General features: G+C 53.0%; 1 protein-coding gene across 4 annotated transcripts in view; it reads left to right on the top strand.

The window, feature by feature from the left end:
• ADARB1 (adenosine deaminase RNA specific B1) overlaps positions 1-26,745 on the top strand; it is a 116,899-nt gene that overhangs the window by 16,295 nt on the left and 73,859 nt on the right. The window contains exon 1 of one of the 4 annotated variants that reach the window (XM_068547204.1): positions 8,868-8,953. The exons of 2 other annotated variants lie outside the window; for them this stretch is intronic. The gene's annotated coding sequence lies outside the window, so the exon portion shown is untranslated. Of the gene's footprint in view, positions 1-8,867; positions 8,954-13,422; positions 13,444-26,745 lie in introns of those variants that run through there. One more of the 4 variants, XM_068547205.1, reaches the window with a different exon arrangement.

Consider the following 26,745-nt stretch of genomic DNA (forward strand, 5'->3'; position numbering starts at 1 on the left):
CAGCCTGGGGATGGCCGTGCCTGTGTGGCTCACGTGACCATCCCGGATGTCCTCCGTGGCCCCCCCGCCCACCCGCATCAACGCCGCACCTCCCAGGGGTCTGCCCTTGGTCAGCCTGGGTCCTCACCTCGGTCACGCGGCGTCCTCGCTCTGTCTTTAGACCTAGCGTTCTGTCCTGTGCGTTCCCAGCACCTCATTCCCCCCGAGAACCGCCTCGGCCACCTTGTTTAAAGATAGTAACGTATCGAGCTCACAGTGAGTTTTATTGGAAAACAGAGCATCTGACTCGTGATTACTATTGTGGCGCTAACTTTGTTAGAAAACAGCGTGGGTTCTGTGATAGTAACTTTCCTTAAATCTGAGGGGCTGCTAGCATCATTATAATCATGTAACTTTTCATCTTCCTTAGTATAAATCAAGGCTTTTTTCATTCGTTTATTTGTGCAGTCAGTCAGCAGGCATTTTTTGAGCGTCTACTACGTGTCGTCATTTGGATTCCAAAGGTGTAGCAGTGGGTAAAGAACCCAGTCTCTTACCTCATGGAGCACAGGTTCTGATACACCTTGAAGCTGTGCGTCTTTCTAATCTTACCATCCTTGCCCGTTTTCTCCTTGCTCAGACATCTACTTGTCTTTGCCCCTGGTGTTACCTTAAATCAACCCTGAATTCATCTGATTTCTTCCACTGCTTCAGTTTTGAAACTCCCTGCTTTGATGCTAGTTGACGTTTAGCTTAACTACTTATATAATTATTTCTGCTTTTACCAAATTTTCACAATGAAAAGGCAAAGGTGATCTTGACATTAGGAGAGGTCAGTGTTTTAAAAGGGTTGCGACAGTAGACTAACTGGAGAAGTTTAGTGAAGTGACACGCTTTATGGTGTGTGGCCTGTCGTCCGAGGAGGAGCCAGGGACGAGCTGACATCTTCCGCTGCAGTTCTGGGGGGTCCGAGGGCTGCTCCCCACCAGCATGGTCTCTTCTAGCTCCCGATGGCGTTAGGGTGTGTGGGGCTGTGCTTCTGGCAGCTGGGCGCTCCGAGGGGTGGGAGCCTGGTCACCGAGTGCTCTTCCGTGTTTGCCGCATGCCTTGGAACCATGTGGGGTGGAGGAGGGGGGGACCCTGTGCCCCTGTGGGCTGCAGTCCAGGGAGAGTGGCAGGCTTCCCTGGGGAGGAAGAGCTTGAGGGCCTCGACCCGGGGTAACTGGCGTGGAGGGCAGGCTGGGGAATCGGGCGGCAGGCCGCTGGGCCTGAGAAGTTCACCTGCCCGTAGTTCTGCCAAACTGATTGGGAGTTCTGCCTTTTTAATCCTTTGCAAAATTAGTTTGTTTTTAATTTAAAGGTCAGTATTTTATTTTGATAAGAAAAAATAGTCTAGTTTATTTATTCAAGCAACTTCGAACACCTCAGAGATCGACTTCCCTCCTTCCTCTGGAGAGGCTGAGGAGCAGTCGAGCGTGTGAAAGCGCAGCACGGGTGGCTGTCGCGCCTGGCCCTCGCGCAGCCACCTGCGGAGAAGAACCTTCCGAGGAAGGACGGGTCACTGCGCTGCTGGGGCCGCTGGTGCAGAAGGTGTGGCCTGGCCCTCGGTCGAGATCCAAAGCCAGCACCCATTCTCGTTCCTCGCCCCTTCCCGCTTGACACCTTCACCCTCTGGGGTCTCCGTTGAGGATGGACAGAAACTCTGGGGTGACTTGTGACCTCTCGGGGATGCTGACCGGGCTGGCCCTCCTTTCTCTTTTGACCGTTTTGCAACTGGCTTATGAGGGGGATTTAAAAATGGATGTCAAAAAAAACATTTTTCATGGGAATAAATACCTATTTGGGGGGGTATAGTTATACCTTGGAATTTAGTCTTTGAAAATAACAATTATGGGGATCAAGTCTTAATGTGAAGGTTGAATCCTCATAGGTTACCTTTAAATCTTAGAATCAGAATTCAGGAACCCTCGTCAAAAGTAATTTTCCATTGTTGTGCTCCTACTGGATTTTTAAAAATGGCTACATCTTATTTATTTGTACTTAAATGTATGTCAGACTGATACTAATCGTATCACAGAATAGGAAAAACAAAACATCTTTCTATAAATATTAAAGTAATGAGCAAATTAGGGATTGTACAAAAACACAGTAGATGATGTGGAGGAAATCAGTGAAGCTCTTAATGGCTTAAATCTAACTCTTGAGTAATTATTTAAAAACTTTTAGTAAGTAAAGCCTCTCAATCCTATAAAATAGGAGTAATTCATCATCACACGTTTGTATTTTTAGTTCTTTGTCTTGAAGATAGATCCTGGGTCCTAATGATACCAAAACTAGTATCACATCTGGTTTTCTAAAGCCAAGGAAATCTTTAACCTGTTTTCTGGAGCCAGCAAGGTAATCTGTTACTAGGCCATTGAACCCCTTTTGGGGAGTCTCAGGTCATCCCCTCCCCCCCACATTTACACAGTCGGCACAGTGAAAACCAGGAAACCCAGGCTCTGAGATAAGCAGAGTCTTGGGAGGACGGAAGCAGCTTGGCTACTGACACACTGTGGGGTCACACCCGCCTGCACGTGACTCCGGCCAGGAGGGGCCTGGCGGGACCCCGGCTAGGAGGCACTGGGCCCCGAGGTGCAGAGTAGCTGCTGGATGCTGGCTTCCTTCGCACTTCCCGGCCGGCTCCGGAACTGGATCCAGGCCGCGGGGTCCCTCTCATGCCCTGGGCACCGCTGTCCCAGCTCAGCTTACACTCCCGTTGGCCGCTTTCCAGAAGCGCCTGCCATGCCGGATCCGTGGCGATCATCGATGATCATCGGAAGAGAGAAGCGGGGATTCTGTGGGCGCCGCCCTCGGAGCCTCCCTGCCGCTGTCCTCTGACTCCGCGGCCCTGGAACCATCTCGTCCTCCTTGGTGAGGCTGTGGTGTGCACGACTGAGGCTGCGGTGTGCACGACTGAGGCTGCGGTGTGCACGACTGAGGCTGCGGTCTGTCACTGTGGGTGCACGGCTGTGTCTGAGAGGAGCCTCTCCTGGGAGGAGGCCTGGGGGCACAGGGCCTGGGGAGGCACAGGCCGCGCTGGGGGGCTGGAGGGCTGGGGGTGCGGGCGCTGCCGGCGGGCCTCCTGGATTTCTCAGAGTCCAGAACCCCCTTCCTCCGCGTCCCCCTCCCGTCCCCCCCGCCCCCCGCTAAGCACCTTAGGGCTGGGCTTCGTGTCCCCGCAAATGGGAAGCTCAGAAGAGGTTCAGTAAAATCTAATCGAATAACTTGCTTCAGGCGTTTCATATTCAGGGTGATTTGTTTAGTTGCCTTCTCAACTTGTGAGTCATCTGATTATTTGTATGGCCCTAGGTGATTGTAACCTTTTTATTCAAAGCGTTTTAAGAGGTGGTTTCTTGTTTTTCATGTTATGTATAATGTCCTCTTTGATAAGATGGGTTTCTAGTGATTTTGTGTATGAAAAGTGAGGCTCTTTTCAGATATAGAATAAATCAAATTATTTGTTCAGAAACGTCCAGAAGTAGATTTCACAGCTCTGTGAACAGCTGGGTTTAAAGCACAGTCTTTAATGTGTATTTCGAGTCTCATTAAAGACCCAGAAGATCAGCTAACGTCAGGCTGCTTGCCTGTCTTTTTATTGAGGGCAGGGCTTCCCAAGTGCTGTGAGCCCACTTTGGACCTAATGCTACTGATAGTTTGTTGTCCGAAATTACCTTTGCATTGGGAAATCTTTAAGTAAAATTTGCAAAGTTTTGGATTCATTCCCTAGGGTGCTTTTTTTTAAAGCTATAGATGTATAAATTTATTATTTATTTATTTTTGGCTGTGTTGGGTCTTTGTTTCTGTGCGAGGGCTTTCTCTAGTTGTGGCAAGCGGGGGCCACTCTTCATCGCGGTGCGCGGGCCTCTCACTGTCGCGGCCTCTCTTGTTGCGGAGCACAAGCTCCAGATGCGCAGGCTCAGTAGTTGTGGCTCACGGGCCTTGTTGCTCCGTGGCATGTGGGATCTTCCCAGACCAGGGCTCGAACCCGTGTCCCCTGCATTGGCAGGCGGATTCTCAACCACTGCGCCACCAGGGAAGCCTCCCTAGGGTGCTTTTGAGGTGGATCTGGTGGAAGATGTCCTTTGGATGTGTTGGCACCACCACCACCAGGTGCCCTCACTGCTGTCTGGGCTGGTGTGGTCGCCAGTCGGGACACCCCCTCTGCCCGGAGAAGCAGCCCCCGGGCACCCGTGTCTGCCTCGGTGGGCCCTGTTCTCGCCTGGGGCACAGGCGAGCTCATGGTCCTCGGGCGCCAGCCTGGCGGGTTCTCTGTGCGCTCGGCCCCTCCCGCCTCCTGGCCCCACTGTCACCATCTCCTCGTCTGTTGTGGTCACGTGGGCTCGCCATCCCTCCACGTGGCTCTTCCAGCCCCCAGTGACCTGTCTTTGTCGAGGGCAGCGGCCAGTATCCTGTTCCTGTCTTGCTCAGGCCGTGCCAGCCTGGCTTCCCTCCTGCCCCTCCCGCCCTCAGCCCGAGGCCACACTCCCTCCTGCTCTGGGTGCCGGTGCCTCCCCCGCCCCACCCCTGCTGCCCGCAGGCCTGCTGCCCTCAGCCAGGCCTGCCAGCCTCTCCTCCCAACGCTGTTTCCATCTTCCTGCTAGAGCCCTGCTGCCCTCAGCCAGGCCTGCCAGCCTCTCCTCCCAACGCTGTTTCCATCTTCCTGCTAGAGCCCTGCTGCCCTCAGCCAGGCCTGCCAGCCTCTCCTCCCAACGCTGTTTCCATCTTCCTGCTAGAGCCCTGCTCGGAGCCACGGGTGCTCCTCCTCGACTTCGCAGGGTCAGGATTTGCTCTCACGCAGCCCACCCTTCATCTGGTCCCCGTAGGCATCTTTCTGGGGGCACATCCCATCAGGAACCCCCGCTGGCCCCCTTCCTGTGACTTCCCATCACACCGGGGGAAGGGCGCTCCCTTAGGAAGGAGTTCACAGTCTGCTCCCCGGCCTGTTCCCCTCCATTTTCGCTGTTTGCTGCTCCGGGCGAACCCGGCCCCACCCCAGGGCCCGGGTGTCTGCTGTTCCTCCCGCGGGCGACAGTTCCTCCCCAGGTGCTCCCCGTTCAGCCGTCCCCTAGTCACTCCCTGGCCTCCCCCTGTGCCGTTCTTGTCTGTGCCCCGTGGGTGAGCACTCGACAGGCCCTGTTTGTTTGCACGTGTGCTGTCTGTCTCCTGCCCTGGAATGTGAGCTTCTGGAAGGCAGAGGCGGTCCTGGCCACTGGTGTAGCAGGCCACTGGTCCCGGGCCCGGTTTGGCTCATGGTTGGTTTGGCTGCAGGTAGCAGACCACCTGGCTGCTGTGGCTTCCGACTCCTGGGCCTCCCGTCGGGGCTGGGACCCTCCGGCTCGCCACTCTGCTGTTCCATCGTCACGTGTGGCTCCTTGGCCTTGAGGCGGCTGTTCTGAGGGGAAGCAAGGGGACGGGGTCTCTTTCAGGGGAGCATTTCAGGAGCCCTGCCGCCACCTCGCCGGCAGGGAGGGTATCACGCGGGGCACAGACCGTACTCCCCAGAATCAGGCTCTGCGAGGAGGGGTGAGACGGTGCGGGGGAGGCCAGGGCCTGCCTGGCAGGAGCTTTAGAGTGTGAGCTCCTGTCGTCCGCACCCATCACTTCCCGGCGCAGGTTCCGGCCAGGAGAGAGCCCCACACCCCATAGATGGGCCGACTTTATGGGAAATAGAGGACGGGGCGCTCATCTTTCATCTCAGATTAGACAGACAGACCCACCTGGTGGCGAGCATGGTGGGGGCAAGTGCAGGTGCCCTCGGCAGGGGCGAGCCCCTTCTGCGCAGCGACCCAAGGACACAGTCCCTGGGGTGGGCCGCCCTCCCTCCAGACCCTTGTTGCCCACGCCTCCCTCCTCGGGGACGAGCTGGCGTCTCCCCACAGGGTGACGGGAGCAGGAATGCGGCCCCCTTGTCCCCCGTGGGCTTTGCCGTCTCCCGTGGGGGAAGCCTGGATGTGGGGCGGCCTTGGGGACGGCGGCCCCGGCCCTGTCCTCGCGCAGCCCCCGAGGCAGCCCCCCTTGTACCTCTGCGAGCCCCCCCGGGGGACCTGCTGACCCTCGCCCCCTTCTTGCTGCCTCTCTCTCGGCTTCTGAGGAGAAACCCACCCAGGGTCGATTCCAGGACAGTCATGAGAGCCGAGGGGAGCCTCTGGGGACCCTCGTCTGGGATTTGGGAGGAGTCCCCCCCACTGTGTTTCCTGCAGGGAAGGGGCTGGAGGACTGGGCTTCCTCCGCAGCCCCGAGGTGGGCGAGAGCCGGGGGACAGGCCCCTTCAGTTCTTCGGAGAGAGTGTTGTTCACCGCCAGGTGGTCCCAGTACCTTCTCCTTGTTAGTTGATAGCGAAAGAGCATAGCTTTGCTGGAAAAGTGGAGGTGGGCGTGGGAGCTTTGCTGGAAGTCTGGGGTGCAGAAGAGGAGGCCGGCGGAGGGTGTGTGGGCCACCGCGGGTAGTGGTGTCTGTTCTGAGAAGTGGGTGAGCCACTGTGGCGGGGGTCTGCACCCGGAGTTGTGGTGTGGAAGTTTCGATGGTGCAGGCTGGAGAACCAGTGTGGGTGGGGCGAGGAGGTGGCCTGCCCGGAGGGAGGTGATGGATTAGGGCAGGTGGAGAGCTCGGGCACGTTTGGGGCTGCGCAGGGTGAAAGGGGGGTGCCTTTGCCTGGACAGAGCTTGCAGGAAGCCAGCTTTGGCGGCGGGAGGGCCGGAGCAGCAGGTCTGTTCTGGACACGCAGCTTGGATGCTCAGGCGGTTTTGCTTTTCCATCTCCAGCTCCCCACCGGTGCTCTGGGCCCCTGGCCTGCCAGGCAGCATTTTGCACTTCCCTCTCCAGGCTGACGTTTCACAGGCGGCCCAAACTGAACATTTGGAACCAATCACTTTATTTTCCTAAATTTTCTACCCTTTTTCCTCCCAGTGAATGTCACAACACCCTCAGTTGCTAGAAACACTTAATTTACCTTTTTCCCCAAACCTTATGTTCAGGGTTTTAAAATATATGTTAAAAAACTCACCTTTAAATTGTAAAAATTATTCTACAGAAATAAAGCAGCAGCATTTGAAGGTTCTATGAGACCATGTATGTCTGATCTCTGGGTCATTCGTTGGGTGTGTAGGAAAGCAGAGTGCACAAGTGGGCTTACTCACTGGGCCTGGATTTGGGGATGATCTGCCGTCACTGTGTTGGCCCCTGTCACTTACTGTCCCCAAGTCAAATGTAGCCACCAGCTCTTAAGAGAACTTGCAAGTTACAAGAGATCTGTTGGTGGGAGACCTGGCCACTGCCCATCGCCCACAGTACAGAGAAAGGCTTTGCACACCACCCAGTTGTTTTTTGACTTTATAATTTAATGAGCCAAAGTAAAGGTAAAATATCTTTTGATTCCCAGGTGCCCAGATTTCCTGAGCCACATCTTCAGTTTGCTGGGATTGTCCCATCCCCTTTCAGTCTGTTCATGGAGTGGTGGGAGGTGTGACCTTGGCGTCCATGTGCCGCACACTGGTGTCCGTGGGGTTCTGCTTTCTGGGTCCGTTTCTGTCCGTGAGGTCGAGGCGTGGAAGCCGGCGAGGCGCGGGCGCTGTGTCCACGCTGGGCAGGCCCTGACGTGGCGCCCCTACCCGAGGGCCAGCCGCAGAGCGAGTGGGCCCAGCGGGGCCAGCAGGGCGAGCGGGCCAGGCACAGGGCTCGGGCCGCGGGCTTTGAGCTTGATGCCGGGCAGGGCCCGGCTCTCCGAGGTGTTGCCCTCCGGGGTCGGAGTCGGGGTGGTTGCACTGTCCGTGGGCTCCGTGCAGGTCTGCGCGGGCAGGAGCAGGGCCACCAGCAGTAGCAGCACCGGCGTGGGCGGCGCTGCCATGGCCGTGCTCTTTGGCGCGTCCCCGGTCTGGCCCGGTGGGGCGGTCGCGGCCGGCGCTGGGTGAGTCTGCTCGGCTGAGACCTTCTGGGGGTCCTGTCGGGCGAGGTCTGGGCCGCTTCACCTGGCGAACTCGCGCTGGCTGCTGTTAACGGCCTGCCCCGCGCCGGCTGCGCGCCCTCGCCCTTGCGTTCCGGAGCCGCCGTGCGCGCACCGCACTGTGCCCCGCCCGCCCGGCCCTGGGTCAGGGGCTTATCAAGCCGCCCGCGCCAGGCCCCTCCCACCCGCGCCGCCCCCGCCCGTTTCCTCAGAAACCCCGCTTCAGATATTTTAGGGGATACCGGAAAACCTTACCTCCTAAAGTATACACACAGAGTTTTGGTTTTAAAAACCTTGAAATTATACTTTTTCTTAAGTATGCCTGTGATATAACTAAAACACTTTTTGGCTAATGTATAACATTTACTTCCTGCCCTGGAGTTTAAGGGGTAACTCATTTCTCAAGTAAATCAGGGATCCTTTCGCTTTGGGGAGTTACGGGTGAGCCCCACCATCTTTCCAGCTGTAAAACTTCTCTCCCCAAGCAAAGCGTGTTGTGAAACTTTCCAAATACTGTGTACTCCACAAAAACATTTGAATATTTTGGGTGCTCGTCATGTTAGTAGACCAGAGTCTCTGCTGATTGTTAAATGGGAAAAAGAGCAACTTAAAATTGTGTAAGAGAAAAAGAGTAGACGCAGTGGAATGTCCTTTGCCAGACTCGGTCCACTCTAAAGCGAGCATGCTTTGTGTTTATTTTTAGCTTAAATCAGAATTGTTAGTATTCTTTTTCTTACTTAGATTTGGTCTCTACTTGTTGACAACACAAGGATTTAAATTTTTTTACATTTTTAAAAATTATGGAAATAATACACACCCTTGGAAATAATTATGCAGGCAGTTTAAAATGAAAAGCTGAGGCTTCCTCCCGCATCTCGCTCCCTGCAGGCAACCCTTTCCACAGGACCACCCAGTCAGTGTCCGGCAGGGGGAAGCCAGTCCCCCAGAACAGAGTTGGGGTGCTGTTACCACAAGGAGGAAGATGGATTCAAGGTAGGCTCAGCTAGCTGTCTGCCAAGTGTATTTTTTAATGTGTAACTGCATGCTCCATAAACGAGCATATAAAAAATAGTGAGGGTTCCTTTCTAAGACTGCAGGAAACACCCAACATGATCCTGGAGCCCCTGATAGTGCCAGGAAGTATGGAAGTGCAAAAAAATACCAGCCCCCACGGATGGGTGTGTCGGGTGGACAGCGGAGCCAACCGAGGGAGCTGCCAAGGGCCAGAGCTGGAGCCGGTTCAGCAACAGAACACAGTCGTACTGGATCATGGCCCGAAGTATAAAGCAAACACCCACGGGTCCAAACGGACGTAACTAAGTGATCGATAAGGAAACGGGGGAAGAGGGAATCTGCTCTGCGGGAGAATCCACGTGGTTCTGCAGACACTCCGTCCTCGGGGAGGGGAGGGGAGCGTCCCCCCTCCTTGGGTGCAGGGTGTGCACGGCGACCTCCTTCCAGAGGACAGTGGGGAAGCGGGGAGCAGCTGCAGAGCGGAGAGACCTGACAGACACACCTGCGCCAGGTGACCAAGGTCAGCGTCCACGGTGCAGGTCACGTGACAGCACGCACCCCGGACGGGACGTGATGAGAAGGGCCCTTCCCCTCTGTGGGCTTCACTGAGGGACGTCCTGAAAAATGTCTGACTGGCCCTCAAAACTGTCAAGGTCATTAAAGGCAAGAGGTCTGAGAGACTGTCAGAGCCCAGAGGAGCTCTGAGGGGACACATGACTACATGTCACGTGGGGACCTGGATGGGGTCCTGGGACAGCAGGAGGACACTAAGGAAAACTGAGGAAGTCTGAATAAACTACGACTTATTAGTTTCCTCGATAATAGTTTATTAATATTGGTTCATTAAATGTAACAAACACAGCATACTAATGTAAGATGTTAACAATAGGGGAAAACGCGGTGGGTATGTGGGAAATCGCTGTGTTGTCATCTTAGCTTTTCTTTAAAATTGTTCTCAAAAATAAAGTCTTTAAAAAGTGTTTTTTAAAAAAGCTAATAATTCTGTAGAAACTCCTTTTGTGTCCTCACCCTCTGCCCTAAGTATCAGCCCAACTTTTTTTTTTTTTTCTTTTTGGCTGCGTTGGGTCTTTGTTGCGGCATGGGAGCTTCTCTCTAGTTGAGGTGTGCGAGCTTAGTTGCCCCGCGGCATGTGGGATCTTAGTTCCCCGACCAGGGCTCGAACCCACATCCCCTGCGTTGGAAGGCGGATTCTTTACCACTGGACCACCAGGGTAGTCCCTCAGCCCGACTTCCGTGGCAACTGTCCGCTTGGTTTTCTCGTAGATTCATCACCTTTGTTTGTTGCCCTGGACAGTGTATCTTGTGGTTTTGCCATTGCAAACTGCGCTCAGCAGGGAAGGGTCAGATCGCCAGCGAGGACTCCTGGGCGAGGCCAGGGTCTTAGTGACTGTGGGTTTCCAGGGACTTCACTTGCAGGCGTCCCTCCGGCAGTGTCTTCACTAAGTCACACAGGTTTATACATTTTTCAAAAGTGAGACTTTTAGTCAGTTAGGACTGCGGCCAGCCCCTTCCACTGGCTCCCCCCTCCCCCCCTCCCCCCTCCTGTGCTGGGAGGCCTTGGATGGCCTTGGACATCTGTTGCGAATCCGCCCAGAGGAAGCCGCACTGGGGGTGCGTGTAGTTGGATTTAATGGGACACAGGTGTGTGGGGCTGGTGGCTTCTGTGAGGAGTTAAGGGCGTCCAGGTGCCGTCAGCTTGGATGTTGGAGTCGTTCTGTGCAGCTCGGGGTGTGAAGGACCAGGGACAGTGGAAGGGGCAGGTACCCCCTGTACCCAGTGACCTCAGGACCCCAGAAAGGAGAGGACAGATGGGGGCAGTGGAGGCCCAGCTGGGGTCTGGACAGGGACCGCTTGACTGCGGCTTGGAGAGGGCGGGAGCGTGGAGGCTGGGGCAGGAGGGGGAGGTGTTGGAGGACAGGGTCCCCGGAGCTGGGAGCTGAAACCCTGTCCTGCTTGCCGGCAGTGGCCTCCAGCAAAGGCGAGGTGTCCGTTTTGCCAAGTGGGACGCTGTGAGGGGCTGGAAGCACAAGAGTGTCGGAGGGACAAGGGGGCTCTGCCTCGCCGGGCGGGCAGCCCGTAGGGCGCAGATGCCACACGCGGCCCTGGCGAGCATCCTGACAGCGGCCCAGGAGCTCTGCTCAGAGCTTCGCCTCCACACACGCTCCCCCGAGAGGCTTTCTGGGGTGACTGCCGGCCGCGAGGGGTCTCGGGTTTGATGACCTTAACACACAGGCTGCATTGCCCCCAGGGGGACATCCTCCCAAATGAAGGGCACGGGTTGCGAGTGTAGGGTCGGTGGGCAGGGTGGAGTGGGAGAAGCTCGCCTCCCAGCTCAGGGTGAGGTGCCGGGGCGGGCGATGTCTGTGAGCTTGCTGGGTCACCTCCTGTGTGGTTCTTCTGCTGCCTCAGGCGCATCATTGAGCCTGCGATTTTCAACTTCTGACTGTGTCGTTTGTGTCATTTGTGTTTTTCGAGGCACGTTCGGTTTCATTTTGGCCCTTTGGGTGTGATAACCTAAGGTGGAAGGCCAGGTCTCTCATGCTGGTCACCCCGAGGCTCTCAGAGGACAATTAACTGAATACATTCTAAACGAGAGAACCCCTGAGAGTTAGCCCTAAGGAAACAGGGAAGTATTTTGAACGCTGTGCAGAATAAAGCACCCGAACGTTGTGTTGGTTCTGTGCTCTCTGGTACACCAGCTTTACAGGAACCTGTGTAAGTGGGTGTATTTCAGTAACTGACCACCTTTATGAAGACCCCCTGGGGCCTGTGGGAGGATGCGGGGCCGACCGGCTTCGGAAGTGCTGAGACCCTTGCCCTGGCCAGGCTTTCTAGACCTGTCGGGTGCGTTCTCTTTTCACAGTAGGCCCTGTCTAGAAATTTTGGCTGAAATCAGCTTCTTTGCTTTTTCAGTCTGTTTTGCTAGTGATACTGTTGCTTTTGTTCTGTAAAACAGCTGCAGGGGAGCATCAACAGTCTGGTGTCCATTCTTTCCTGAGGAGAAAGCTACGTGCCATTTCACGTTTTAAGATTCTTTACTTCTCAGCTTGCTGACAGAGTTGTTCTTAGATTTTCAGCCGTTGTCAATAGTGTTTCAAGCTTTCAAAGCTGGCTGCTTTTTTTTTTTGCTTTTTCACAGCAGTACTAATTCCTTTCTTTGTCTTAATTGCAATTGTATCCTGTAAAAACGGGCTTATTAATAAATTCCTTGGGAGGTTTTTTTTATAGGTCCCTTTCTCCACTTGCCTATGATGCCTGCTGAGTTTAAAGCCCTTTTCTGGGGTTTAACAAAGCTCTCTGTGTTCAGGGCGGGTTTTGGGCCTGTTTCATGTTGCAGCCTAGACTAGTATATTAAGCACACATGTAGTCTGTCAGTTAACTCATCATTCTAAGTGTTTTCACGATCATTTCTCTACAGCCATCCTGATGAGTGAACTCGCACAGACCTGACCGATGCGGGGCCTAGATTAAGTTTCCTGGGTGTGGTCTCCATGGTAACCCCTGGAGAGCACCCGGGAGGCCGTGGACCTTTGGCGTGTTTGCTGACCGCTTTTCTCTTATTCTTCTAATAACGAGTGACTTGGGAATTAGAACAACAAATTAATAAAAAATGAATTTTCCTAGCAACATAAAAAAGTCCAGCCCACTTCCCTTTTACAGACCGGGTTACTGCGTCTGCGGTGGACTTGGGTCCTCCCAGTGGAAGGTGCCCCGAGCCAGGGAGCAGCAGGATGAAGGAATCCCACGTCCCCCGAGAGTGAGCGTGGTGCCGTGGCTCAGTGTAGGGTTGGTGAGGTGTAGAATTGCTGGAATACTACAGTCGTGGAATGGGAGTCAGAAATGTGTTTTCTATTTATTTCAAATTCTAATAAAAGTAACATTTAGAAATCTAAAACAATCTCTTTTTCAGGGTCCACAAATATCAGTCATTCAGTTTGTCCCACATGGCAGTTTTGTTTTTCTCTATGAAAAAGTCTTAGCAAAGGTTTAAATAAGAGCCAGAAAAGTAAAGAAGGTTTTACTGAAAATGAATTCTAGGTGCTCATTGGCCCTCCCCCCTCCACTTGTGCTCCCCACAGCGGAGTGGGCCTGGCGGTGGACCACAGGGAGGGCGGGAGGCGGAAGCCGCACGAAGCACGGGTGTGCAGTGTGACTACTAATCACAGTGTTCCTACCGGCCAGGCTGCGAAAAGAACAGGAGGACACAGAGGCGTGGAGTTTGGACGAGAGGATGTTAGCCGTCCCTGTTTGCAGCTCCCCCAGCAAACCCGGGCGGTACTGTCCAGCAGAACCTTCTGCAGCGCTGGGGTGGGCTCCATCCTCACCCCTGCACTGTTTGTGCGGAGGCCACCACGCGGAGAGAATGGCCCAGAGGATCAGTGAGGAGAGCAAGTCACATAACAAAGGAACCTGCCAGGGTAGCAGGGACACAGAGCTACTGCGCAGACGTGAGTAGTGCCGTTCACATACACAGAGCTAACCGCTTAGAAGTTACTGGGGAGGGGACAGCCCCTGTACCACAGCAGAATACTTAGGAGTAAACGGAATAAGCACTGCTCGAAACCTGAGTGGAGAACATTCCACAGATCCTCCAAGTCACAAAAGTAGCCTTGAGCAGACTGAAGGACATACCTTATTCTTGGTTTGGACGTCGCAGTATCACTGAGGTGGCGGTGCTAAGTAAGTTTACAAATTTAATGTGATTCCAATAAAAATACAAACTCCAGAGTCGTTTTTTTCCCTTGGGCCGGACACGTTGATTCTAAAATTGACAGAAAAAGAAGCATGCATGAATACCTAGAAAACTGAGAACAGAAAGGGCTAAGAAAAGGGCATTAACGTGTCCTGTAAAGCCTCTCTAAGAGAGAGAATGTGGTGATGGTGCAGGACAGACACAAATAGACAGAACAGACAGACCAGTGGACCAGAAGCCCAAGTACAGATGGAGATCTAGTGTGTGATTAAGAGCGCTGGGTCAGGATGAACTTTTGAAAAAGTGATTTGGGGACAATTGGACACCATTTTGTAAAAGACAACATTAGATTTATGCCTTAGACCATGTACCAATGGATCCGAGAGCTGAATGTGAAGAGGAAACTATTCGAGTGTTAGAAACATTCATCAGTATAACCTAAGTGTGGGAAAGGCTGTTAAAAGTATAACTCAGAGTTTAGGGTCCACAAAAGAAACGATGGCGAAACCGATGACATTAAAATACTAGAGCGATGAAAAGCCTCTGCCTGACCAAAACAACAACACTGTCAGTAAGGTCAGATGACAAAAGGTCATTTGGGAGAAAAATCTACACAACATGTCATTAATATTTTAGAATTGTGGGAAGTGAAAGGCCAAAATCCTGTAGGAAAATAGGCAAAAGGCATGAACAGACGAGACACACACACACACACACACACACGTGTAAAAATGGCCCTTCAGCTTCACTGAGGCACCGTTTCTCACACATCAGATTAGCAGAAATTCCAAAGCCCTTTTGAAAGCTGTCACAATGTACGTGCTTAGTGGTGGTGAAGGGGCCTCTTTGGCTCCACAGAGAGCGCTGAAGTTCACGGTGGTTGATTCTGAGCTAACCCGCGGTTGGCTTTGAAATGGACTTTATGATGAAAGTGACAACTGTGCCCCTAGATGTCATCGTTGTTAGGTGCTGACCACAGAGTGGGCGTTTGGGAAGCTGTGTGCACGAGCTGCTGGGCCCCCGGGCCCCCTCACGGGCGCCGTCGGTCCCTCCAGGCCGTTTGTCCTTCCGTCATCCCCACACTCGGGAGTCCTGCAGCTTAGGAGCTGCTGCTCTGCTGCCCTTTGCCTTTGCGTGGCTCTGTGTTCGCTGTGGATTTCACACTCTGCTTGGCAGGGAGGCATCCGCCGTGGGTGCGCAGATTCGGCGGCAGGGCGGTGCCCTGTCTGTGCAGTGCGGCCCCCCGGCCGTCCACGAGCCGGGTCACCCTAGGGGGCCCACCCGCTCAGGTGGCCAGTGCGGAGAGCATTGGTCTGTCTCAGGAACTTGACCTGAAGAAGTCAGACGGAGAGGAGGAGAGGCCCGTCTGCAGGTCAGAACCTCGTCTCGGGCTGGGCTGGAACCTTGCGTCCTGAGCCACAGGCCCGGCCCTCCAGCCGCCGTCTCACCGCAGACCCCCGCTGCTGGCAGTGGACTGCCTTCTCTGCTCCTGGGTTTTGGTTAAAGGCCGACTTGTTTTGATGTAAAAGCTGATTTTGTGTTCCAAGTGTGGACCTAAGAACACACGGCCTTTTCACGCAGTCTGGCGGGGCCCCATGACGCTGAGCTGCACCGGTGCTGCTTCCAGCCCTCCTGTGCCCAGTGGGCGGTGGCGGCGGGGAGAGCAGGTCCCGGGCCAAGGCCCCTTCCAGGCCGGGAGCCGCGCCCCTCTCCGTACGGGGGACGTGGGGGGCAGTGTCCGTCCTGCCAGCCGCCCGTGGGGCTGAGGCCTGCTTCTCACTGGGGGTCCAGCGTGGCCCTGGGCCGCTTCCAGCAGTGGGACAGCAGCCTCCCCGCCCCACGCGGTGAGACCATACCAGGGGTCAGCAGTGGGAGAGGGTGACAGGGCCCACCCTGCGGTGGCGCCGCGCGGACAGCTGCTGGACGTTTGCTCCCTTCCTCCCTCCCCCGGCACCGGGCAGTCTCAGCCCTCCCCTGTTGGCCACAGCCCAGCCCGGACCCCGGACGATGCATTTGCAGGGGAGAAAGCGGTGATTTGAGTGGATGAGGGGCCTGGCAGGTGTGCATGTGCCCCCTCCGTCCCCCTCGTCCTCCCCGCTGCAGTGCGGGGCAGCCTGCCGTCCTTTACAGGCTGCGTGGCACCGCCCGTCAGAAGCTCCCATCCCTGGCGTCTTCCAGCTCTACGTGCCAGGCCTTGAAGCTTCGTTTCATTTTGGGGACCGTCTGGAGGGGAAGAGAGATGCCTCATCATGAAGAGGTGCCTCATCCCTGGAGCCACCTCCCCAAGTGGCTCTAAGAATTAAAGGGACGTTTAAAGCAGCACCGCTAGCCACACGTGGCTGTTTACATTTAAGTTAAATAGAAACAAAAGTTGGTCGGCTCAGGCGCACTGGCACTGGCCAGGGAGGGGTGGAGTGGGGGCAGCAGGGGGCAGCTGGGGGCAGCTGGGGGCAGCAGGGGCAGCAGGGGGCAGCTGGGGGCAGCAGGGGGCAGCAGGGGGCAGCTGGCGGGGGTGAAGGCGCAGAGCCTGGCGCGTAGGTCCCGGGCGCAGTGGCGGGCCTGGCTGCTCAGCCTCCCTCTCCTGTGGGGCGTTGCCCCCGTCACCCACAGGCTTTTTCTCCTGTGAGAATCCTGTGCTTCGCTGTAGAAAATCCAGACCATAGATAGAGACGAGCAGAAGAAAACAAAAGAAGTCATCTTGCCACCCCGAGGAGACCGCAGTGACCTTCTGGGGCGGGGCCTCTTCGCGGGCTCACGGACGGGCCTGCCTTGTACCCGAGACCCGGCTGGCGTGTGCACGGCCGTGGGGCACACGTGGCGCAGCTGCTCTGCTCTCATCACAGATCAGGGAGCTGAGGGGGACTAAGCGGCTGCCGGGGGCACGGCTCCGGGGCAGAGTCTGGGCCCCGGGCTCACGTGTGTGTCACTGTCTGCACAGCTACGCCTGACCGCGTGTGTGTACATCCGAGCACGCTCACACGTGAGGACGGTGGCACTGCTGGCCTGTCGAGCGCTGTTTCCGTGTCGTGAGCCGCTCTCTTGGCCGGGTGGGTGGTGTTCCTCCTCGCCCCTCCCTCTGGGTGCTGGTTTGTGCTCCTTCCTAGCACCTGGCCTCCTGGGACGGGGCCCTCCGGTTGTTGAAGAGTGTGGAGGTGGCCACAGTATTTTAACCCAATCATGCACCTTTTGCTTGTTTCCAGGTTTGCTGTTCAGACCAGTGTTTTGCTGTAGCTCTTAGTGTGCTTTCGGCTGTAAGTATAGAAAAGCCGCCTCAATCTGAGTTTCAGCAAAAATAGTCAGTTTACTCCTGAGGTTTCCTTGAGAGTCCTATAGCAGATCATTCCAGAGCCGCTTGCCAGCCGCACAGTGAGGAGTTTCTGCTTCGAGCTGCACAGTGGAAACGCGAGGCTCACGACCCAGCCCAGAGTCAGATGTGAGCGTGTATTTATATCCTCAGCCTTTCTCCAAAAAGCTCAGACGCTTTTCTTTCCAACTCTAGCTTTCTGCTCTATTAGCTAGTGCAGGGAGAAAAGAAGCTCAAATTAGTCAGTTTGCTTTGTATTTATTTTTACTTGGCCTTTTCACTTCCAGATCTTGAGAAGAAAATGTGAGATTCTTTTCTCTGCATAATTTTCTTCCTTGATGAGAAGCCGCTTTGAGCAGTAGACTCTCTGAAAGTGGTGGAATTAACCTCAGGGTGACGTGTGCATTTTCCGTTCAGGAAACAAACTTTAAAATGTCGATCTGTTTACTTTATGAAGTAATTATTAATTCTTTTTTCAGTAAATTGGAAAACAGTACACTTGCATCCCGAGTAGCGCCGGTGTTTTCCACACAGTCCGGCAGGTTTCCAAGACAGAGGGACACGGGGTGACTGCTCGTGAGGACCATTTAGTCAAAGAGCCAGATGAGGCGAGAGTGCGTGGGATTTGTTTACTATTTGGTTTTTATTTATTTGTTCTTCAGGAATTGAACTAAATACTTGTCACTGGCAAGGATCTATTTTAATTCAAGTCCTCACCTATAGCACTTTGAGGGGTCATCCTCATCTATTTAAGTACTCAGCCATCCCTTTGGAAATTCTAACAGTCAAGGAGTTGCTAGCATTTATTGCACCTTTGATATTTCTATTTACAGTTGCTGTCAGGATTCATTTTATTTTGAATAGGTGACAAAATTTTGACCATTGTTAAAAAAAGGTAATAAACAAACACGTTGAATCTCATGGTATGTGTTATGAAAACAGAGATTCCTGTCCTGCTTCACAGAAGCAAGGCACGCGTCTCTGTCCCTCTCTGTCCCGGAGGACACCCGCCGTGCCCCCGCTGACACCTCCGCTCTCCGCCTGCTGTCCGCACTCTCGTGTGAGATGAGGGCGCTCCCGTCTCCTCAGGAGCCTTTGCGCTCTCACTCTCCTTCCTCTTCTGCCTCATCAGCAGTGACTTTTAAAATGATTTGTGTTTGAACTGTTGTTGAGAAGCATCGCACACGGGAACGTGCACAGGCCATGGATACGCAGCTCAGGGTGTTGTCACAGAGCAGACTTCCACCCAGGCCAAGACCCTGAGCGCTGGAAACGGAGCCCTGCCACCCGCAGCCTCCCCCGGCCCCCCGCCTCAGGCAGCCCCGCCCCAGGCGGAGCCCCCGGGCCCCCGTGGGTGCGTCTGCCGCGGCTCTGGGCTGTAGGTCTGCTTCTTTGCTTGCTTGTTTTATATAAATGCAATCAAAGCACGCATTTTTGTGTCTGTTTCCTTCTGTTCAGCGTTATATGCGAGGCTCCCTGTGCTGTTGGAGTTTATTGCCGTGTCTAACATTCCACCGTTTGACCATCATTCTACTGACGATCGATCGTCAGGCATTTGGGGGCAGTTACGAGTAAAACCGCTGTGGCTGTTCTGAGGGCGGTGGACGTGCTGACCCGCGGCCCCGGGAGGCTCTCCTGTCCCCGCGCTCCCCGGGCCTGGCTCCTCTCCTGTTCCCGCCTTGTTACACTTTCCCGCTCCTCTAGGCGTGTGTGCCCGGGGAGGTGGTGGAGAGGGGCAGTGCTCCGACACCGCTCGTGGCACACCTTCCCCTTTGCTCTAAAAAACAAAAACCACTTTTTCTCCTGTGGAAGTTGTAGAAATTGGCTCATCATTTTCCAGTTCTGTCTTGGGTGTCTTTTCCGGAGTTGCCTGTTTTATTTAGTTCTTCAAAGGCGTAAGCAGGTCATCACTTTACCGTAAGTGAGGCAGGTGCCCAGGAGCCACGTGGAGGCTTTGGGCGGCCCGGGACCTGCCGGGACGCCTGCGGGGAGGGGAGCCGCTCTCCCTGGTCATCGTGCGGAGCTGCGCAGCGAGACACGGCCCCCTCGTGGCCCATCTCTCTGGGCGAGGTGGGAGCGAGGAGCAGCCGGCAGGCGTCTGCAGACCTCCCTCTCACCTCCCGGCTGGGGACGGGGGCTTGCGCTAAGAACGGTGACCGGGCAGTGACCGCCAGAACGGGGACACCTGCGGTTCGTAACTCCTGGAAGATGGCATGGGGAGTGGGCGTCCTGGGCAGATGGGGTCAGATCCCAGAGCAAGGCCGAGGGGGTTGCCGGAGGATGAAGGGTGCACTGGAGCCGTGGGGGCCAGAGGGGCCGTGGGAAGGTCGCCGGGGCTGGAGGCCGGGGTGTCTGAGTGCCGCACGCCCTTGGACTCTGCGTAGTTTACATCCGTGAAGAGGGAAGTCTACTCGCCTCGCTTGAATGCTTCCCAGGGCTATTTGGGGGGACAAGATGTGCAAATAAAATTTTAAAATATTTTATGAGATGTTAATTGTTCACCTTGCCCTCAACTCCTCTTGTTTACTTTTGATGGGCACTGAAAGGAAGTGCTTGGAGAACTTCCTCTCTTAAAACTACCAGGAAATGGCCTGGGACAGTGGAATTTATCTAACAGAGCGTCTGAAACGTGGTCCGTGGGTGACACCTCAGAGGGTCCTGCCTGGAGGTGCCTCTGAACTACTGAGAGTTCTTTAATATTAGCCACCGTTGAAATAACTCCTTACGACTGACACAGTTATATCCCAGTCAGCCCTTCCTTGACAAGTGCAAAGGTCAGTTTAGCTTAGCCACTTTATAACTTTCTCAGAGATTTCAAGTTGGAAGTCACAATTGGCTTTTACTTTTGTGAGCTTAATCTTTACTGTTAAGATTAGTCATATATACATATCACATGTATGAAGATTAATATTTAGTTAAAAATACCTTCAAACACCTGTTAAAGCACCAGAATTCTTTTATAAATTGAGGAAAACCATGTGATCTGACACGGTTAGTGGCATAAAGTTTTCTTTTAATGAATACCCAGGATTAGTAGACATCGCCTGTGTATCAGTCAGAGGTTACCACACTCAGTAAAAAATACTGAGCACATTCTTACTAGGCAGTGGCTTGGGCCTGAGAATACCTGGAGGTTTTCTTGGTTCCTGCCCTCAAAGGCTCCGGCCTGTTAGATGGCACACAGATAAAACACAGATCGGAACAGGAGGCAGGCAGGGTTCACCAGGTACGGCAGGTGTTGGAGATCCATGTGGCATGCTTTCCCATGAGACCACAGATCACCCCCAGGATGCATCTCAGGGGCTTGGAGCGGGGAGGCCTTCCACCCTCGTGGGGCAGAGGGGCCTCTGGGCGGCAGGAGGGCTTCGCAGTTGCCGGGTCTTCACGGAGGAGGTAGTACTTGAGCGGAACATTCTTTTGGGGTTTGATTGTACTGAATCAAATATTGAAACTGTTCAACATCACTTAATTTTTGTAGATTACGAGCATGTCGGGGTTTGTTAACAGGTGGTTTCCGTCCTCACCTGGTCATCCTCGTCCCCCACTCCGTCCGCAGTGCGTGAACCCTGCGGAGTCCTCTGCCTGGATTGTTGTATTCACTCCCTGTGCAGCCCCGGGAGGTGGGCATCCAGGAGGGAAAGCCTGGAGCCTCTAGGCCTGGGGAGCTAGATTTTCCAGCAGGCACGACGCCAGCTCTGTTCCTAGCCCGGCACGCGGGTCACACCGATCTGCACGGAGGCCCTGTGCTGGCTCGCTGGGGAGAGGGTCCAGCCACAGCAAAGCAGGATCTTGGGGAGGTTTGCTTCTTCCAGCTCCCAGGTCACTTACCCAGCTGTGCAGGCTCAGGAGAAAAGTAAAGTGACCGGCCATCTGGTGACAAACCACATTTTGAACTGAGTTCCATTTCTTCATCCCAGAAATGGAAAAATACATGTTTTTGGATATTCGATCTCATGTGTTGGTGCTCAGGGGGAGGTGGTCCGCTCTCGTCCTCTGGCTGGTCACAGAGTGAGTGACGGGTGGGCCCGTTATCGAGTGTGAAAACGGAGTAGCAGCGGTGCCCTCGCTGGAGCTCACGGTTGGGCGGTGGGCGTTCCCACGTGTGCGTTTTCTGAGTTCCGTTGTTATGAGGGTGCTGACTTGCTGTGCCTGCGCGCCTTTGACTTCAGCACGACCCCCCTTCTCCTGAAGCCTTGGGTTTTGAACTTCACACGTTTAAGAGTTGAGACATCTTTCTGTGTGTCAGTTAAACCCAAGGATTCTTGCAGAAGTCATCAGCTTTGTCTGGTAGGTGAGGACAGTTCATTTGCTCTGAAACTCCAGTGTTGGTCTGCAGTGCTGTTGTGTAACACATATGTCTTGAGGCTGAGCCCAGAGCCGTGGCCTTGTCCGGGGTGTCTAGTGCCTTACCTGAACTCCAGGGCAAGGGCATCCCCTGACCTAAGTATTAGGGGCGCAGACTTATCCATTAAGGGAATTTATCTCGTCATTTTCTGCAAAGCCAAAAGCTGAGGAGATATGTATCTGTTAACTAAATGACTTCTCCGTTGTCACCTCTTTATGCGAGGACCCGTGCTCTGCATTTTTACTGTGGAGACTCAGCCCTTTTGCGTGAGGGTGGATACTGGGGGGAGAGATGCTGGTGAGGGTGTCCCCAGGGCGAGGCTTCTCCCAGTTCAGCACAGGAACAGCTGCTTGTCTGAGCCAGTTTTGTCGTATAAACAGGGTCAGACTGAGACTTGGCCTTGTCCGAGGGCGGGGGCTGGCGGGACCAGTGTCTGTGCTCTCACGCAGCCACTGTCCCTTTGCCTCAGCTGCTGTCTTTGAAGAACACTTCTTGCATTTCCGAGTTTCTTTTACGTAAGATTTTATATTTTTTTCAAAAACAAAATATGCTCATTGTGGACTCTGTTTACTTTGCAGAGATGCGAAACTAGGAAGAAGGAGGCACGTTAATCCCATTGCCCAACAGCAGCTGTTGCTACTAACATTTGTCTGTGTCCTTTGAGCTTCTTTCGTATGTGTTTTATTTTTTCCCTAAACACAGTTGATAGGCTGTTGCTCCTCTACGTATTTCTGCGGGCCTCTTAGATCACTGGAGCAAGATGTGGTACAAATTAACAGCAACAACTGGAGAAGTGGTTTATATTTTCGTTTTCAGGGTATAACAACATTTAGTAAGGACTTTACCGAAGATGTTTTCTGTCCCTGCTCTTTTGATCCCACGTGGAATGGACAGCATTATGCTTCTGGGATTTCTTCCTCTAAGGACGGGGGCACAGCAGAGAGGACACGGCCTCGATGCAGCGCTGCTTCTGGCCACGTTCTTCTCCCAGGACGCTTTGCCCGCTGCCCTTTTGAGTTTCCAGGGAGGTCGTCTCCAAGCGCCGTGGCGTCTCCCCGCCACAGCTGCTCTCCCTCCGGGCCGGCGTGTCGGGCGTGTGAAAGTGTGTGTGGCGGGGACACGCAGGAGAAATGCAGAAGGAGGCAACTGAACAGCGCTTGTCAGCACCGACTTCTGTGCTGTGTGTGGCTCTTCCATCGTAGACGTGGGGGATTTGTGTTATGTATGTGGCATTTCCGTGACGTGCACGGGACTTCTGCTGCATACATGGGATTTCTGAGATATATGTACATACTTACCATATACGTGTGATGCGTATGTGGAGGTTCTCTGTGAAATCCTGGTTTAGTCTCTGCACCATTGTGTCATATACCTTCGTCATTACACCATGGACGTGTTAGTACAGAGGTACCTTCCTCTTCTTAGGACTGACGCATTTTATCTTTTTGCTTTCACGGTAAAAAATAGTTTTAAAAGCATTCAATTTTATGTAACTAATATAGTGCTCATAACTACTTCACTTGTTACAAGGAGAGCTTATTATTCTGTCCTACAGATGCACTGCAGTTGTTTAATACACCCTGATGGATAAGGGTGTCCTTTCAGTTTAACTGTTTAAAAAAAAACCTGAAGTGATATCTGCACATGGTATAAGAGTGTACTCAATTTATAAAAGAACTCTGGTGCTTTAACAGGTGTTTAAAGGTATTTTTAACTAAATATTAATCTTCTTACATGCGGCCCAGCCTTTGAGCGAGAATGAAGTTACACGTTCCCTCTTCCTCTGTGCTCTCCCCAGGGGTGAACAGTTGATGGTGTGCGTCTTCTCCCTCTGCTTTCATGTCCTTCTCATCTTTACCCCTGTCACTTTGTCTCACTTCTGTTCACGTGGGGAGCCAGCAAGCAGTGCCTCTCTAGTTCTTGGCTTTTATGGGTTATATTTTTAGATTTATATTGACAAAACTTAAAACATTTGTAGTCTGTTTCTCATCTGTCATTAAGCTTTCTGTGCTTTTTCTACAGCTTTAGTCCAGAAATGTTAACGTAAGGAAAGCAAAGTGTATAGTATTATGATAATATAAATATATTTTACTGCAGAGCCAAATAGCTTGACTGGAGAAGACAGAAAACGTAATTCTGCATCACAAAGCTGTTGCGCAGGAAAGAGGATGTGCAGAAGAGCCTCCTGATTTCTTTTCGGGCTTCGGTGCTGCCTCTGGCTGCTTCAGCTGCTGTGGTTTCTCACATCCCATGATGTTCGTTTCTTAAATTCCGTTTTTGTTTTGCTGGAGCACCTCCTTAATCCACTTCTTTTTTTTTTTAAAATAGATCTTTATTGGGGTATAATTGCTTCACAATACTGTGTTAGTTTCTGTTGCACAACAGAGTGAATCAGCCATATGCATACACATGTCCCCATACCCCCTCCCTCTTAAGCCTCCCTCCCATCCTCCCTATCCCACCCCTCTAGGTCATTGCAAAGCACTGAGCGGATCTCCCTGTGCTATGCTGCTGCTTCCCACCAGCCGACTATTTTACGTTTGGTAGTGTATGTATGTCAGAGCTACTCCCTCACTTCACCCCAGCTTAATCCACTTCTTTATGGAACGCATGGCTGAGAGACTTCTTGGGTTCCTGCATGCAGTGTTCAAACATGTGGTTTATTTGTTCCCATACTTGATTGGTAATTTGGCTGGGTCTAGAATTCTCGGTTCATACACTTTTCCCTTGGAACTCAGAAAGTATGCTCTAGTGTTTTCCAGAGTCTGGTGTTGCTGGTGAGAAGTCAGATGGCAGCTCGATGCTCGTTCTTTTGCGGGTAGATCTCTCCTGCTCTCTCCTTCTCTCCCTGCCCGTGGCCTCCGGTGCTGATTATTTGACTCAGAATTGCTCTTCGCCCTGATCCACTTCTCTTCCAGGTCCAAGTGACCATACTTGGACCCCCACCCCCACCCCCGCCGCCTTGGAAACCTCAGACTGTCTTTGGAGAGTATTGTCAAGCTGTGGCCCGGGGGTCATACTCCTGCCCTTGGCTCCTTGCTCTTGGGAAGCCCTGCGCTGCTGTCTTGCAACGGCTCCTTCCACTCCAGCGAGTCAGCCTGGGTCCACCTGCTTTCTGCCGTGAGCGGCCGTCCCAGCTTCCTGGGCTGCGAGCCCCCTTTGTCATTTTTCAGCACTATTACGGCTCCTTCACGGCCAGAAAGTACCTCTTCTGACCTTTCAACAGGGCGTTGGGAAGAAAGGAAGGAAGATGTGGACTTTGTCACTATTTACAATGAAAAGTCTTTAGATCACTGTTAGTGGCAAGGTTCTGTGCCTTTGAACATCTTGAACGGGGGGGTTTTTTCTTTCCCCTGGAAAAATTGCTCAACATTATCAAAGATTTGGGAAGAAATTAAATGAGCCAGTTCCAGTAAATTTGTCAGCAGCATATATAAATCTTTTAAGAAACGTGTTGTACTTTCACTTGTCATTTTGTATTATGTAAGAGTGCCCCATAAACTTAAAAATAGCTGGGTAAAAAAAAAAAAAAAAAAAAATAGCTGGGTAATTTTGTTACACTTACCTTGATAGTGTGTTGCAAGTTAGTTAAATTTCGTATACTGGGAGTCAGCACATTGCCAGTAAATGAGACATCTCTACCTCATTGTACCCCTACAATTCGGAGGGGTTCTATGCATGTGTTTTGCAGTAAAGTTGGAGTTGATTTATGATACTGGTAAGTTTAGTTTTTGAAAAATTATCGTTCCAAAAAGCTGACAAAATTTTCATCCCTGTATATACAAACAACCCATATTAAACTAATGTGAAATGATAAAAGAAAGCTAAAGTTATAACGATAAAAATAACAATAGTAGCCATTGAAATCCATAGTAAATTAAAGCTATCGTCGAAAATGAAGTGTTCTTTCTGAACGTGGGGCGCGTGGCCCTCTGTGGGCACCTGTGCTGGGTGTGGGGACCGCACTTCTGTCTGCACCTGGGGACACCCCAGGTGTGGGTTAGGAATTACAAATTTGAGTGCTTCTTAATAATTCACTTTATAGGTTACCATCAACTAGTACTGATAAAAGAGAGGCTCTGATGTTTTGTTGGTTCAGTGCCAAAGAGAGGACCGGGTTTGGGTTCAGGCACAGCCAGTGGTTAGATCCTCGCCCGAAACGGGATGCAGGCCGGGGCTCTTTGGGCGTCTGACTGAAGCCCTGTCTGTTTTCACTGGGAAGATGCACCTGGACACACAGACACACCGTTTTGTGTCTAATTTCACTCTTGCCGCGGACTTGGGGAACCCTCTGCACCCCTGCTCTAGGAACAGGGTGGAGCAGCCTTCTCCCTCCGCCCGGCGCCCAGCGGAGGCCGTGCCACGTGTGGAAAACAGAGGACAGGGGCTGCATGGCCGGCTGGCTGTCCCCCCGCCTCACCCTGTGGCTCTTCTCACAACTTCCTGACGGACGCACTGGGATCTTCCGAGGACGCCGAGCCCTGTCGCCCTTCCTCCTCCCCAGGGGAGAAAGCGGGGGGCGGGGGCTTTTATGTGCTTGGTCTTTATTTTCATGATTGGCAGAAATACTGTTTTTCATCCTCTCAGCTTCTTTATTTCTTCTCTCCTTGTTTTCAGTTCTCTTCCACAGTGGAGTTCATCACACTAATGGACGTTGAGGGAAATGCCAGTTTGGGTTACTGAGGAGTCCGTGTGAAAGCGCTCTTGAGTAGAAATGTCACTGGCGACGTGGAATATTGATTTATTTTCAAAATTCAGCCAACCGCCCTTTCTTGGTATGGACACGTCCAACTTGGTTGTGATGTGCTCTTTTCCATACGTGCGTGGGTTTGAATTTGCTTGTATTTTGGTTACGGTTTTTGTGTCTCTGTTTGTAAGAGAAGTTGGCAGTAGTTTTTAATTCCTGCAGTGTCCTTGATGGGTTTCCAGGCAAGGTCACAGCGGCTGTGAGGAGAGTCAGGAAGCGTGGCCTCCTTTCCCTCCTCTGAGGGTCTGTGAGGTTCACGGCCGCCTGTTCCCACCTTTCTTCTTTCCCGCTACTCTCCGCGACCCCCTCCTCCTCCTTCTGAGATGGACCCTCGTGTGGCGCTGCTGGCAGAGCCCCAAGGTGCCGTTCGAGACGTCTTGGCTTTTCTCACCGTGGAAGGGGATCTGCCCCCTCCCCTCCCACTGGCGGGGGTCTTACCATCCCTCCCGGGCCCCGGGCCTCCTGCTCTCTGGGGGCTAAGTTTATAATAGTTACTTTCATTTTATTTGCCCAGGGAGGCTGGTCTCCCCACCAAGGGAGCTTCTTTCCTTCTAGGGACCTGCCCTTTTCTCCTCTCTGTTCCCTAACCAAAGGGCATTTTCTGGTTAAAAACTTATATTTAGTTCATCTTATGTAAGAGCAAGGAGACAGATTTGAGAAC

This window comes from Eschrichtius robustus, chromosome 6 (assembly GCF_028021215.1).
Source record: "Eschrichtius robustus isolate mEscRob2 chromosome 6, mEscRob2.pri, whole genome shotgun sequence".
Taxonomy (NCBI): Eukaryota; Metazoa; Chordata; class Mammalia; order Artiodactyla; family Eschrichtiidae; genus Eschrichtius; species Eschrichtius robustus.